This window comes from Perognathus longimembris, chromosome 2, assembly GCF_023159225.1.
Source record: "Perognathus longimembris pacificus isolate PPM17 chromosome 2, ASM2315922v1, whole genome shotgun sequence".
Lineage (NCBI taxonomy): Eukaryota > Metazoa > Chordata > Mammalia > Rodentia > Heteromyidae > Perognathus > Perognathus longimembris.
Window position 1 is genome coordinate 79,207,353 of NC_063162.1, and position 13,250 is coordinate 79,220,602.

General features: G+C 37.4%; 1 non-coding gene across 1 annotated transcript; it reads right to left on the reverse strand.

The window, feature by feature from the left end:
* Positions 1 to 2,510: 2,510 nt before the first annotated feature.
* Positions 2,511 to 2,615, reverse strand: LOC125347412. Its single transcript, XR_007210197.1, has one exon. It is a non-coding gene; the product is annotated as a U6 spliceosomal RNA (small nuclear RNA).
* Positions 2,616 to 13,250: the final 10,635 nt, after the last annotated feature.

Consider the following 13,250-nt stretch of genomic DNA (forward strand, 5'->3'; position numbering starts at 1 on the left):
CTGGAGCCTTGCACAGATAACCGGAAGTTCCCTCCCCCACCTTGTTTTTTTCTCAGCAAGCACCATCTCCTAAGTTCACTTGCACTTGCTCTGTGTGACAGCTCTTCCCTCCTCACTTGGCAGAATCCATCGTCCTCTATGACTACCCTGGGAGAATATCTGCCATCTTTGTGAGAGAATTTTCCTAATCACAAGTGGAGTTGATCTATAAGTAGCTACCTCGATAACCCTGACCCCCTTCCCTCCCCCAAACCCCAACCCCCAACCCCGACAACTGAGACACATCATACTGCTTAGATCTATGCTTGGTAGTTAGTGGACATTTTGTAAACTTTTTTTAAAAAAATTAATGGAAAAGAAATGGAGGCTGCATGAAAGAGGTTAGATAAAGTATGACACCTGACCTGACCAGGAGGACTCTGATCTAATTTCCAGGGTTGAGTAATGGTGGAAGGGCAGCTGGGCATTTTCTAATGCTCTTGCTTCTTGAGTTGTTGATTCAGTAAAATTTGCTGTGAGGAGCTGAAACATTACCAAGTTCTTAGGACACTGTTAAAAATAAAAATAGAACAATTCAGATTGAAATCTCTTAACTGATTTCATTTATGATAATGAAAACTGCTGTTCCTTGATTCCATAAAATAAAATGCATGTTTCAGTGAGCCAAGCAGAGATGATTGGCTTTATCAACACATAGAAGAGGGTGGAAGAAAGCAGCAACAAGATTGGTTACTACAAAGTTACTTTCCATGTAAAGCAGAGATAGAGACAGAAGAATAGAAACTAGTTATCATCAGATTACTTTCACTCTGTGTGTGTGTGTGTGTGTGTGTGTGTGTGTATGTGTGTGTGTGTGTGTAAGGATTAAAGCAAAGGGGAACTTCATTACCATGCCAGCTGAAACTGGTTTGTTTGGGAAATTTGGCAATGATCTCTCTAATCCTGGTTTCTGGGGAGGTCAGATAAACAGCTTAGTTTCAGCAGCACGATGCAGAACTTTAGCATGAATGTTTCTGTTTTGAGTTTTAGCCTAATCTCTTGGGCAAATGGAGGAGTTTAGTCTGAAACAGTGGCCTCCTGGAATTTTTATTTGCGCATACCTGTCTTCTATGACTAGTTGCAGATGTCTGGGACAGATTCCTCAGGCAGAGGTAACTCTTCCTTTTCAGATGTCTGAGCAATAGATCTCTGTCAGGCACTCCTTCCTGAAGGGATAGGATTGGAATTTCTGAATTTGTATCATTTGAATCATGGGATTGAGAACCAAGATTACAGGGTGGAAAAAGAAGATTTATGGTGAAAAATGAGGGGCTGAATACAGTCATAACATTGAATGTACATATATGAAGAGTGAACCAGCTACCTTGAGGAGATGGGTGTGATTGGGAGAGATGGGAGAGAAAGATGGAAAGGGACACACTGATGAACATGCATGCTAATGATATGTTGAATTGAAACCCTTTTGTATGAATGACTTAAAAATAATAAAAATATTATGAGAAAGTGATCCAAGATCACCACGTTGTATGACATTATGAATTAACTATTGCAAGCAGGAATTCTTTGCCTAGGAAGCTAAGGCTGTAAACCAATCAAGTAGTTAATGTTTGCCTTAGGAACTTCCTATAAATCAGTTTCCACCAGAAAAGAATTTATTCATTTGGTAAATAGCTGTTTGCACAGACTCCTCAGCCAATGGCTTACTTGTCAAGCACAAGTTTGGCATTATGGTTATCTCAATTTCCAAGCCTGAATTCCAAATCTCATCATCTATTCCCAAGGTTCTTTACCACAATGACTCACCTTGAGGCTAGATCCACAGCCATTATCAAAATCCTCTGGGAACCAGGGCCCAAGATTTTGGCAGCTGGCAAACTCTACTCTCTTAGAAAGTCTAGTAATCTCACCTGTGCTGCAAGAACAGCATTTTCTGGTGGTTCTTCCAAGAGGGCAGCAATGGGTATGTCTGACCAAGCTAGCATTATGGAGAAGGAAATGTTTTGTACAAGGCACTTGGGATCTGAACTTTACTTTCTGCTAAAGTCACTCTCCTCAAAGTGACTTTAGCCATGTTATTTGTTGCCTCTGAAGCCCGGTTTTGTTGTATGAAAGTGCCTTTGCCTTCTAGCTGACCATGTGTTCTTAGGTCTGTGTGGACTTTCTATTATTTCCTGACTTAAAATATTGTGATTGTAAAGGTGATGTAAAGAGGGATTACAGTTACGTAAGTTGGGTAATGAGTACATTTCTTTTTGAACACTGTCACCTCTTCCCTCATTTTTCTTTCCCTCCCAGTTTTTCTCTTCCAACCTCCCTCTCCCTCAAGTTGTATAGCTCATTTTCAACATAGTGTCTAGTATCACTGCTGCATTTGGTCACCCCTTGTCCCACCATTTCTGTGTGCCCCCTTTTCTTCCCCCAAAGGCCAAAAGGTACAGAAATGAAAAAATAGTGACAAAGAAAACAGAAAAAAAAGAAACAAAACAAGAAGCAAAATAACATAAAGCCTCTAAAATATGGAACTCTTAATGAATTTGCATGTTTTCCTTGCACAGAGGTCATGCTAGACTTCTCTGTATTATTCCTGTATATGTGGGGCTGAAGTGAAAGAGCAATAGCCAGTACAATCCAAGATGGAAAATATTATCTCTAGGTTGTTCTAACTTCACCATTCAATAGAGAAGACATTAGTCCTACTACAGAGTCCTCAAAATGTTAACCTCTGAAAACAACAGTATCTCCAAAATTCTTTAATAAAAATCTTTCTGAAGAATATAATACTCTGCCTCCTAAAGCAGGAGACATTAGCTTTTTCCTGAATTATGATTATATAAAATGTTGAGTAGGTCTGAGAAGACATTGTTTATGCTAGAGGAAACGATGGAATATTTGCAATATTATCTGTTGACAAAATATGACAGAACCCACACATTAAAAATGTCTTGGGCATATATAAAGGTTAGAATCATCTGGGCACTGGTAGCTCATGCCTGCAATCTTAGCTACACAGGAGGCTGAGATCTGAGAATTAGAGATTCCTACCTGGTCTGGAAAGCTCATGAAACTCTTATTCCCAATTAACTACCAAAAAATGCTGGAAATAAAGCTGTAACACAACTGGTAGAGCACTAGCCTTGGGAAAAGAAGTGCAAGGACAAAGCTCAGGTCCTGAGTTCAAGCCCTCAGACTACACACACATGCACACACAGAATTTGAACTCATAAATCATGTAATAAGTGAAGGATGATAACTGGAAAATACTTAATATACTCTAAGTACACACAGGTCAATCTCATTTTTACAAAAATTCATGTAAATGTGATTTCAAATTTAGATAATATTAACTGTAGCTGTCTTTACAGGGGATTCAATATTCATTTTTTCATTTATTTATTTTTTGTGCCAATTCTGAGGTTTGAACTCAGGATCTGGTTCTGTCCTTGAGCATTTTTACTTGAGCCACAGCTTTACTTCTGGCTTTTTAGTGACTAATTCGAAAAAAGGCAGATGCCTTAACTGTCTGTGCAGTCGTTGAACTGGGATCCTAAGATCTCAGCCTCCTCAGTAACTAGGATTATACTTATGAGTCACTGGTACCCAGCTCCAACCTTTCATTTTTTTTTTTTAAAGTCACTTGGCATGAGTTAGGTTTCAGCTAAGCTTGTGTTGTAAGAGCTGTGGTTATGTAAATTTCTGTTCAAGATCTTTATAAATATTACCCAGTGAGTCCTCAAACAACCTGACATGGTTTGATACTATTAATATCCTATTTTAGAAATAAGATAACTGAGCCACAGGTGGGTAATAACTTGACTAAAGGACAATAACTAGTGGTGGTTCCTGTGTGCCAAGAAGTCCCTTCTGGAAGTACCATCATAGCATCTACGTGAAATCTTAACATAGGCATGAATATATGTATCCTATACCCCGTAACCTCTTCTCCCTCCTTTCTGTTTCCTCTCTAGCAGACAGTCTTCTTTTTATCATCACTACCATCATCATCACCACCACCATCATCATCATCATTTCTACACTTAGATTCCACTTATGAGTAAAAATATGCTTTATTTGGTTTCTGAGCTTGATTTATGTCACTCAATATGATGCTGTTTTGTTTCATCCATTCTCCTGAAAATGACACAATTTTGTTCTTGATTATTTAAAAATAGTATTCTTTTGTGTATATATACCATGTTTTCTTCATCTGCTTATTGTTTGCTGAGCACTTGAACTGATTCCACTCCTTGGTTATTTTGAAAAGAGCTGAAATATACATGAATATGCAGGCATCTTGCTTGCAGATTAAATTACTATCTTTGTGTATATGTACAAGTTTGGTAGAGTAAGGTCATAAGATAGGTCTGTTTTCAGCATTTTGATGAACCTCCATAATGATTACTATAGAGATTGCACTAGTTTCTACTTCTACCAAAAGTGTCTGAGAGTTTCTTTTTCCTTACTTTCTCACAAGCATTAACTATTATTTGTTTTCTTGATGGCAGCCATTATAGCTGGGTGAGATGGAACTTCAATGAGATTTCAATTTTCATTTACTTTATGACAAAAAGTGATGAACATTTTTAAATGTAATTTCCAGCCATTTGTACTACTTCTGAGAGCTATGTGCTTAATTCATTTGCTCATTTATGATTTGATTTTTTTTGCTGTTTAACTTTTTGAACTCTTTTTATATTATGACTAGTAATCCTTTCTTTGTCTGACGAATAGCTGGTAATGTTTTTCTTCCATTCTGTGTGTTGTCTTCATTTGGCAATAATTTCCATTGATGTGCAAAAGCTTTTTCTTATTTTTTTGCTCTTATTTCCTGGGCAATTGGAGTTGTGTTTTTGAAAGAAATGGCCTCTGTCTGTATCTTTAAGCATTTTCTGTAAGTTTTCCTATAGTAGTTTCAAAGTTTCAGGTCTTGAATTAAGATCTGTAATAAGAGTTTTTTACAGGCTAATAGCTAAAGGTCTAGTTTTAGTTTTTTCATGTAGATAACCTTTTTTTCAGCACTAAATATCCAACATGCTATCTTTTCTCTAACATAAAGGTCATATGTTCATAGCTATGTGGATTTATTTCTAAGTCTTCTATTCCATTGGTCCTTATGTTTGTTTGTTTTCCAGTACTAGATTGCTTTTATTGTTATGGCTCTAAGGCTCTGTAGTAGAATTTGAAGTCAGATATTGTAATACTTCCAGTATTGCTCTTTTTCCTCAGTGTGGCTTTATTTTTTTAGGTTCCTATATGAATTTTAGAATTGATTTTTATTCTATTTTTATGAAGAATGACATTGGGATTTTGATGAGTAGACCAAGTGACTTTTCAGCAGTGTCAATTCTCAAGGTTAGGGAGGATGTGAGAGAGACAGAAATAGTCATGTTTTCCAGACAGTAAGGATAAGAGGGCAATGGATTTGTTAGCAATGAGGATAACCTTCATCACTGAGGTCTTAGTTTTAAAATCCACTAGTTAGGTAGGATCTGGGGGAAATAAGCCCTTGCTGGTCGAGGGACAGGAGGTGGAGCTGAAGTGGTGACTTTGTGAATGTTGTCTAATAGAGCCTTTTTCTACCTCAAGGAGACAGGAAACCTCTTCTTTAATCTTGGAAGGACACAAGAATTTTACTCTTTTCAAAGGACCAATCTGAGGAGTTGTAGACAAAAGTCTTCATGTCCTTCTGGGGTCAAAGGGGCCATTCTAGTACAGGAGAGAAGTGAACAAAAATATTCTGGAAAAAAATGCTGGCCTGAAACTGAAAAGTATTAACAACTAGGTTTAAACACAACCCAACCGTCTACCTGCTTGTAGAGCCATCTTCTATTGTGAAATGGATCAATCTGTGAGAAAATTCTGAGAATCCTCACATCTTGTGGTCACTGAACAAAATGGTCAACTGGGGTCATTCTTTGTTGAAGTCACATCATCCAAACAATGCAGACTTTGAATGAACTCTGTATCCTCATGAATAAATACAAGCACACAGTCAAGGATGGCAAATTATCTTCAGAAAACCTCTAACTTGAAGATGGATTTGAAAAATAGCCAGATAGTACACCAAACAAATGAACCAAATTTGAAGTATATTGGAAACATGTAAGAAGCTGTAACCTTAAAGGAAACTTAAGCAGTCCTCAAGTGATGAGAAAAAATATGACATCTACAATACATGGACAGGTATATTCAGAGAATAATAACAGCAACAACACAACCATTCCAGAAATGAAAATTTATCAGCAATGAAATATTAAATACAATGGTTGGAAGAAACATTTGAAATAGACTTGTGCTTTTCAAAATAGAACTGAAACCAAAGAGATATATGGAATAGAAACAAAAGCAAAACCAATATCCATTAGAGTTTTAATTTTGGAGATCCATTATTCAAATAATAGAAATTCCAGAATGGAACACATCTGTTCCCAGCAAAATGTATGGGAATAAATCTATATCAAGTAAAAATAGCAAAATTTTGGAATAGAAGAGATGAAAAGATTGTAAAATGCCTCATGGATGTGAACACAAATGTACAGGTTATGTTAGCAGAATCAAGAGAAAAATGTGGCCAGACTTCTCAAGCATGGCTTTAGAAAATCAGACATAGAAGGTTCTGAGTTCAAAAGCAAGTAATTCAAAAAAGGAAAGAAAGAAATACAATCATCTATACACAATCCAGAGTTTTAGCTTTCACTTCAAGAAGTCACTAGAGGGTGAAGTATGGTGATGTATTCCTACAAGCCCAGCTAGTTGTGAGGTAGAGGTTGGAGGTACAGGAGTATAATATTCCATGCTAGACTGTACAAAAAATTATTGAGACCTCACCTCCATCAACCATCTAGGTATGGTAATATATATGTTCCTAATTCCAGCAATGTGAATGATGTCATGGAAGGATCAAGTTCCAAGGGTAGCCCTGAGCCAAAATCATGAAACACTATCTGAAAAATAACTAAAGCAGAAGTGGTAGGGGCATGGATCAAACAGATGAGCACTTGTCTAGAGAGTGCAGGCTCCAAGGAATAAACTTCATTATTGACGGAAAAAAAGTGGTTAAACATGTGGTTCTCCCATGTTATTAAGGGTTGTGAACAATAACAAGGAAGGCATAGGCTCCAAAGATATCAAGATGATAATAGTCATCATGATTGTTATCACAAAAACAAATATTCACAAAAATTTGTTTTCTGCATCTAAAACAGTGGACAGGGAAAATGACACAGAATGACAGAAAACTGAATATTTCACAGGACAGTAGAATGCTATGGCCTTTTAAGAAGAGGGAAGAATCACCCAAAAGCAATTCAGATTCTTGGGGCTGCCACACCCACAGCAGACCCAGAGATTCTGGGGCTAGTTATAGTTCTAGAGGCTCAGAGTACTACAAGAAGATTCAACAGGGTTAGTTTTGGTTAAAGGCTATCTTTCTGTTCTGATGGGTGTTAAGAGGATCACTATTCTTTTCACTTCTTGTTATGTTTGTAGATAGCCTTTCCTCATCATTCTGTGTGCATGCAGAGAAAGATGAACATATTGATGTGTCTTCACATAAGGACCCTAATCCTACACAATCATGGCCCATCCCTGTAACTTCACTTAACCAGAATTCTTTCTTATTTCATGTACAGTCATGTATCACATAGGACAAGATGTGTTCTAAGAAACATGTTTAGAGCCTCTTTGTAACTTGGGAAAAAAATCATAGAATCTACTTACATGGCTGAGATGGGACCCTTTTCTGTGTATGGTGTTCAAGTCAGGGCATTAGAAGCATTAGGGCATCTTGCTGGTTGCTGTTGATTCATGTCTATAATTCTAGCTACTCACAAGGCTGAGATCTGAGAACCACAGCTCAAAGCTAACCCAGGTAGAAAAGTCCATGTGAGACTCTTATCTCCAATTAACTAGCAAAAAGCTTGAAGTGTGGGTGTGGCTCAAGTGGTAGAGAGTGAGCTGGAGTGTGAGCCCCTGAGTTCAAGTCCTAGTACTGTCATGCACGCACGCGCACACACACACACACACATACACACACACACACACACACCTTTCTTTATATTTGACACAGGCTCTTCTGAAACTTTTCTCAGTCTTATTGCCTTCAGTGAAGCAGTGCCATTAACAGCTTCTGTCACTTTGTTCTTGTCCTTCAGGATGGTGGCTAGGGTGGAAAAGGCCATGCCTGACTGGTGAATGAATGACAGCCTCACAGTCCTTCATCATGTTTAATTTTGTTTCCAGGTCAGTTGGTCTGCATGGATTCTTACTGGAAACATTAGCAATGGACTTTGTATATAATGAATAAATACCACCATATTACAAAAAGCAAAACAGAAAAGGATGAAGAAAAGACTTTGGAAACTACAATACATGTAGTTCCTCCCAGCCCCCATCCTAAGTCCAGCCTGTCATTGAATAAAGAATCGTTACACACTGCATGATAAACAACCACCTGGGATCCAAGTGTCAATGCATGAACTTGGGGGTGCAACTTTAATCCATAATATCTTGCTCTTAATGCCCCCAAATTCATGTGTTTTCATACATGTCTTTCTTGCATGAGAATACATTCTTTCCATTCCAATAGTCACAAAAGTTTAAGCAGATTCCAGCATCAACTTTGCAATTTAAAGCCCCAAATCTCCCTCAAATAGTTTCCAGACCAAGCAGGATTGAGACTGTATGTGCTGAGATTCCTGGGATGAAATCCCTCTACTGCTGTGAACCTGGAAAACCAGACAAATCTTCTCCTTTTCTTCAGCTTTGCTAAGGGCTTATAAATTTTGGTTATTGTTTTGAAAAACCAACTTTTTTTGTTTGTTGTTTCCAAATAAATAAAATTAAGTATGGAAAAGGAAGTACCATAACAAATAAGAGAGACAATCAGAACACTATAAGGGAGTTCTTTAACTTTTCACCAACTAACTAGGAAATCTAGTAGAAATGGATGTGTTCCTAGATAACATCAATGAACCACAATTGAGCCAGGAGGATATGAATCCCTTAAACAGATCTTTAACAAGTAATGAAATTGAAATGGTAATAGAAAACCTCTAAACCAAGAAAAGCTTAGATATGAATGGGTTCATAGCTGAATTGTGTAAGATCTTTGAAGAACTAATATCAACATTCCTAAAGTCTTCCATGAAATAGAAAGGGGGCGATCACTACTAAACTCATTCATTCAAGCCAGAATTATACTCATTCTAACACCAGACAAGGACTGAACAACAACAGAGAGCTAAAGACATTTCAGTGAAAACTAAAACTTTGAAGAAAGAAATTGAAGGGAAAGACCTCCCATGTTCCTGGATTGGCAGAATCGTGTGAAAAATGTCAGAATCCTAAAGGCCAAATCCAATGCGATATTTGTGAAAATTTCAATGCCTTTCTTCACTGAGATAGAAAAAACAATGCAAAAATTCATATGGATCCACAAAAGGCCCTGAACCACGAAAGAAACCCAGAGTAAAAATATAAAAAGTAGTGCTAGAAATCGAACTGTATTTTAATTTCATCTGATTTGGACTGGTGGAATGCTCACTAGGGGTGCAGACACCACCATCCCACTTGCAACGGTTGACCATTCCGCGAGCCTTTGAATGAGGTCTAGTGACTTTTTTTACACATGCAATTTGGACTCTGAAGATATTGTTCACAACATGTTATTCAATCTTGGTTGTGGAACAATGGGCCAGAACATTTTTCATGTCACAAAATAAACTTTATTTTGATGCAAAAAAAAAAAAGTAGTGCTAGATATAACAAAAGTCCAGACTTCAAACTTCTACAGAGCTACAGTAACAAAAACACTTTGATACTGGCACAAAAATAGGCCTGAAGACCAATGGAACAGAATAGGAGACCCAGAAATAAGCCCATATACTTACTGCTACCTAATATCTAACAAGGGAGCCCAAGATATATGTTGGAAAACAAGATAGCCTCTTTAATAAACGGTGTTGGGGAAACTAGACAACCATATGTAGAGAACTGAAACTGGATCCCTATCTCTCACCTTTTACTAATGTCAATACAAAATAGATCCAAGACCTCAAGGACAAACCTGATATCTAGAAACTACTACAAGAAGAAATAGAATAAACAGTAGAATTTATTGCTATAGGCAGGCACTTTCTGAGTAGACTGCCAGGGATCAACAAATAGGAGAAAGACTTGACCCTCTTTTCGGAAACAAATCTGAGGTTAATATGTGACTATGTTTCAATTTCCTGTTCATTTAATTCCCTTGGGTTTGGATGAGTTGTCAGGAGAGGAGATTAATAAAGTTCCTCTAATTAAAAGTTACCTTGAAGGCTCCTGCCCTTTCACTGAGTTTGGTTAATGGAAGGTTTCTATCAAACTAATAGGAAGTTGTTTTTCTTTCTTTCTTCTCATCAGTATTTTAAACTAGCCAGGCTATTTGTGTATTCAAATGAATTGTGAATACTTTGGAGATCTTCTGTACTTTCAGCTTTATTGTTCTCATTATTATCCACCAGTAAGGAGAAAAGCAGGAGATTTGCAACGGGGAAAGGCAGTGGGTGAAAGCAGTGGAGAGAAGAGAAGGAAAGAGGGGATATGAGAGACAGGAAGGGAAGAATTAGAAAGCCTGTGCAGGAAAAGCAATAAAACCAAGATAAGAAATAAGTTAGGCTTAGAGAAATGGAGATAGATAAGAGTACTAGAGGTTAAAGTCCAGGAAATACTGCTCTATCCATTATAGAGTCTACTACTCAAGAGGTCTATCTACCATCAATGGAGGATGGTTTCATGGAGGCCTGGATTGTCCCTGGGAGAGATGCGATCAGGAAAAGGGATTATGATTAGATTATGATTTGCAGATAAAGCCTGATGACACATCTCTAGTGTGTGTGTTGCTTTACGCTATGTGTAAGCAGAAAGCAGCCAAGACACGGGATTTGGAGTGCCTGATATGACACAGTGTCAGTGCCCCCCAAGCAGGGTGAGTGTCTGTCTTTTTGTGGACCTACATTGTGACTCTTGGAAGATATCCTTGGTTCTGTGAACCAAAACTGGCCCCAGCTAACACAGACAGAAGGTACTCTAGTGTTTTGAAGTCCATCTCTTGACAATGCAGATGTGTCTTGAGTAGTCATTTGTTTCCCACCTGCCATCACAGTGTCTGCTGAGTGGAACCTGGATCATTTCAGATGGTTTAGATGGTTTCTATTTATTTCTCATTTTTCATACTTTATTTTGATAATTTAAGTTTTCTTTTTTTTTTTTTTTTAAGATAAATGAAGTCAGAGGTTTGTGTTGCTGCCATTCAGAAGAAAACAAACCGAGCGCAAAAGCTGACAGGACACAGATTCTCAGTGAGCACCAAGGACAAAGTGTCAGTCTGAGCCATATGGCATTTTGCAGAAAGTTGTTAGCCAAGAAATATGAGAGAAAAATCACCATTCTTGTAAGTAACTCATGCTTCACTAATACAAAGAATGCTTCCTATTCCCCCACCCTGTTTTTGAGCTATATCAAATTTTTTTCTAATATTGTCTTTTTTAAACCAATATTTTCTAAACAGTTTCTGCCTTTTTGTGTCTTAAGAAATCTTTGTCAACTTAAATGAAGTTTATTTTCCCTTCATACAGTTTGAAAGTTTTTCCCCCATAAACAGGACCTTATTCTTACTGGATTTCAAAAAACTGAACACTGTACATAGTATATAACATTCTTTTATCTGGAGAAGCTAATTTTCTTAGCATTATTTATCAATAATTCAACCTGATCCTATTGATTTCTAGTCATATGTCACTATTTTGTCTATGATGCTATAATCTGAGAGGTTTTTCCTAGTTTAAAAAAAGCTGTTTTTAGGAACAAGATTTGATATCTGCTCTGCTTTGAATATTTGTGTTCCTTCCAAAATTCATGTTGAAATAAAAATCCCCAATATGGTAGCAATATGGTCTTTAGGGCCTTACAGAAGAGCTATATGGAACTTCTACATCCATCTTCACCATGTGAGAACTTAGCAACCAGGCACCATCTTGGAGACCTCGAAGCACAGAGACCTCAGCAGAAATCCAATCATCCAGTGCCTTCCCTAGTACTTCCCAGCCTTCAGAAGAGTCAAAAGCAAACATTTTCTCTTTCTAAATTATAGTCTGAGGTATATTATAATAGGACAAATAGACCAAAGTAGTATCTTGTAAAGAAAGTCCTATATCTTTGTGGCTTTTCTTCAAAATCAACTTACCTAATCTTGGCTCTTTAGAGCTCATAAATCTCAACTGGCCAAGCTCCAAAAATTACCTCATTGGATTTTGATCTCACAATTTTAATTAATTTAGAAATAAATTGGGATAATAAGTTCATCTTCATTGTATTTAATATTTTCACAAGTTGTATCTATCTACATCCATCATCGCTTCCTTATAATATCTGACTTTCCCTACATACTACATGTCTGCACTGGCATTTATATGTGTGTTTACCTCTGTAACCTTGTTCAAAGCTATAAGGTTAATCAATGTATATTCAGATATTTAGTTTTCAATCAGAAATAGCTTGCAAGATTAAGATTAAGTTTCTTAACAACTTATAATAATAGTTGTTTCAAATGCCTTGGGCTTATGTTTTTATTGAGATTGTATTTTAAAATTTTATTATGCTTTAATTTTGCTTGGTACAGTGATACTCCTGAGAATCAGATGATTATATTGATTATATAAACGCAGGTGTCCTCCAGCTGTTTTTTTTTTTGCCAGTCTGGGGCTTGGACTCAGAGCCCGAGCACTGTCCCTGGCTTCTTTATGCTCAAGGCTAGCACTCTGCCACTTGAGCCACAGCATCACTTCTGGCCTTTTCTATATATGTGGTGCTGAGGAATCAAACCCAGAGCTTCATGTATGAGGCAAGCACTCTTGCCACTAGGCCATACTCCTCGCCCCAACCCTCAGCTGTTTTAAAAGTACTTTTAGCTGGGCACTCCATCAATGGGCCATGCCTGTCATCCTAGCTACTCAGTAGATTGAGTTCTGAGAACCATAGCCCAGGCAGAAAAGTCCATCTCAAATTAGCCATCTAAAAGCCAGAAAGGAAGCTGTGTGGCTCAAGTGGTAGGATATTAACCTTGAACAAAAATGTCCAGGGTTCAAGCACCAGGACTTGCCTACACCCTCCCCCCAAAAAGGTACTTGTAATGGTTGGCTTTCTTGAAGATACTACGTTATTTGCAAATATGTGCATATTTTTTAAAAGACAGTTGGATATTTTTTTCGAATTTT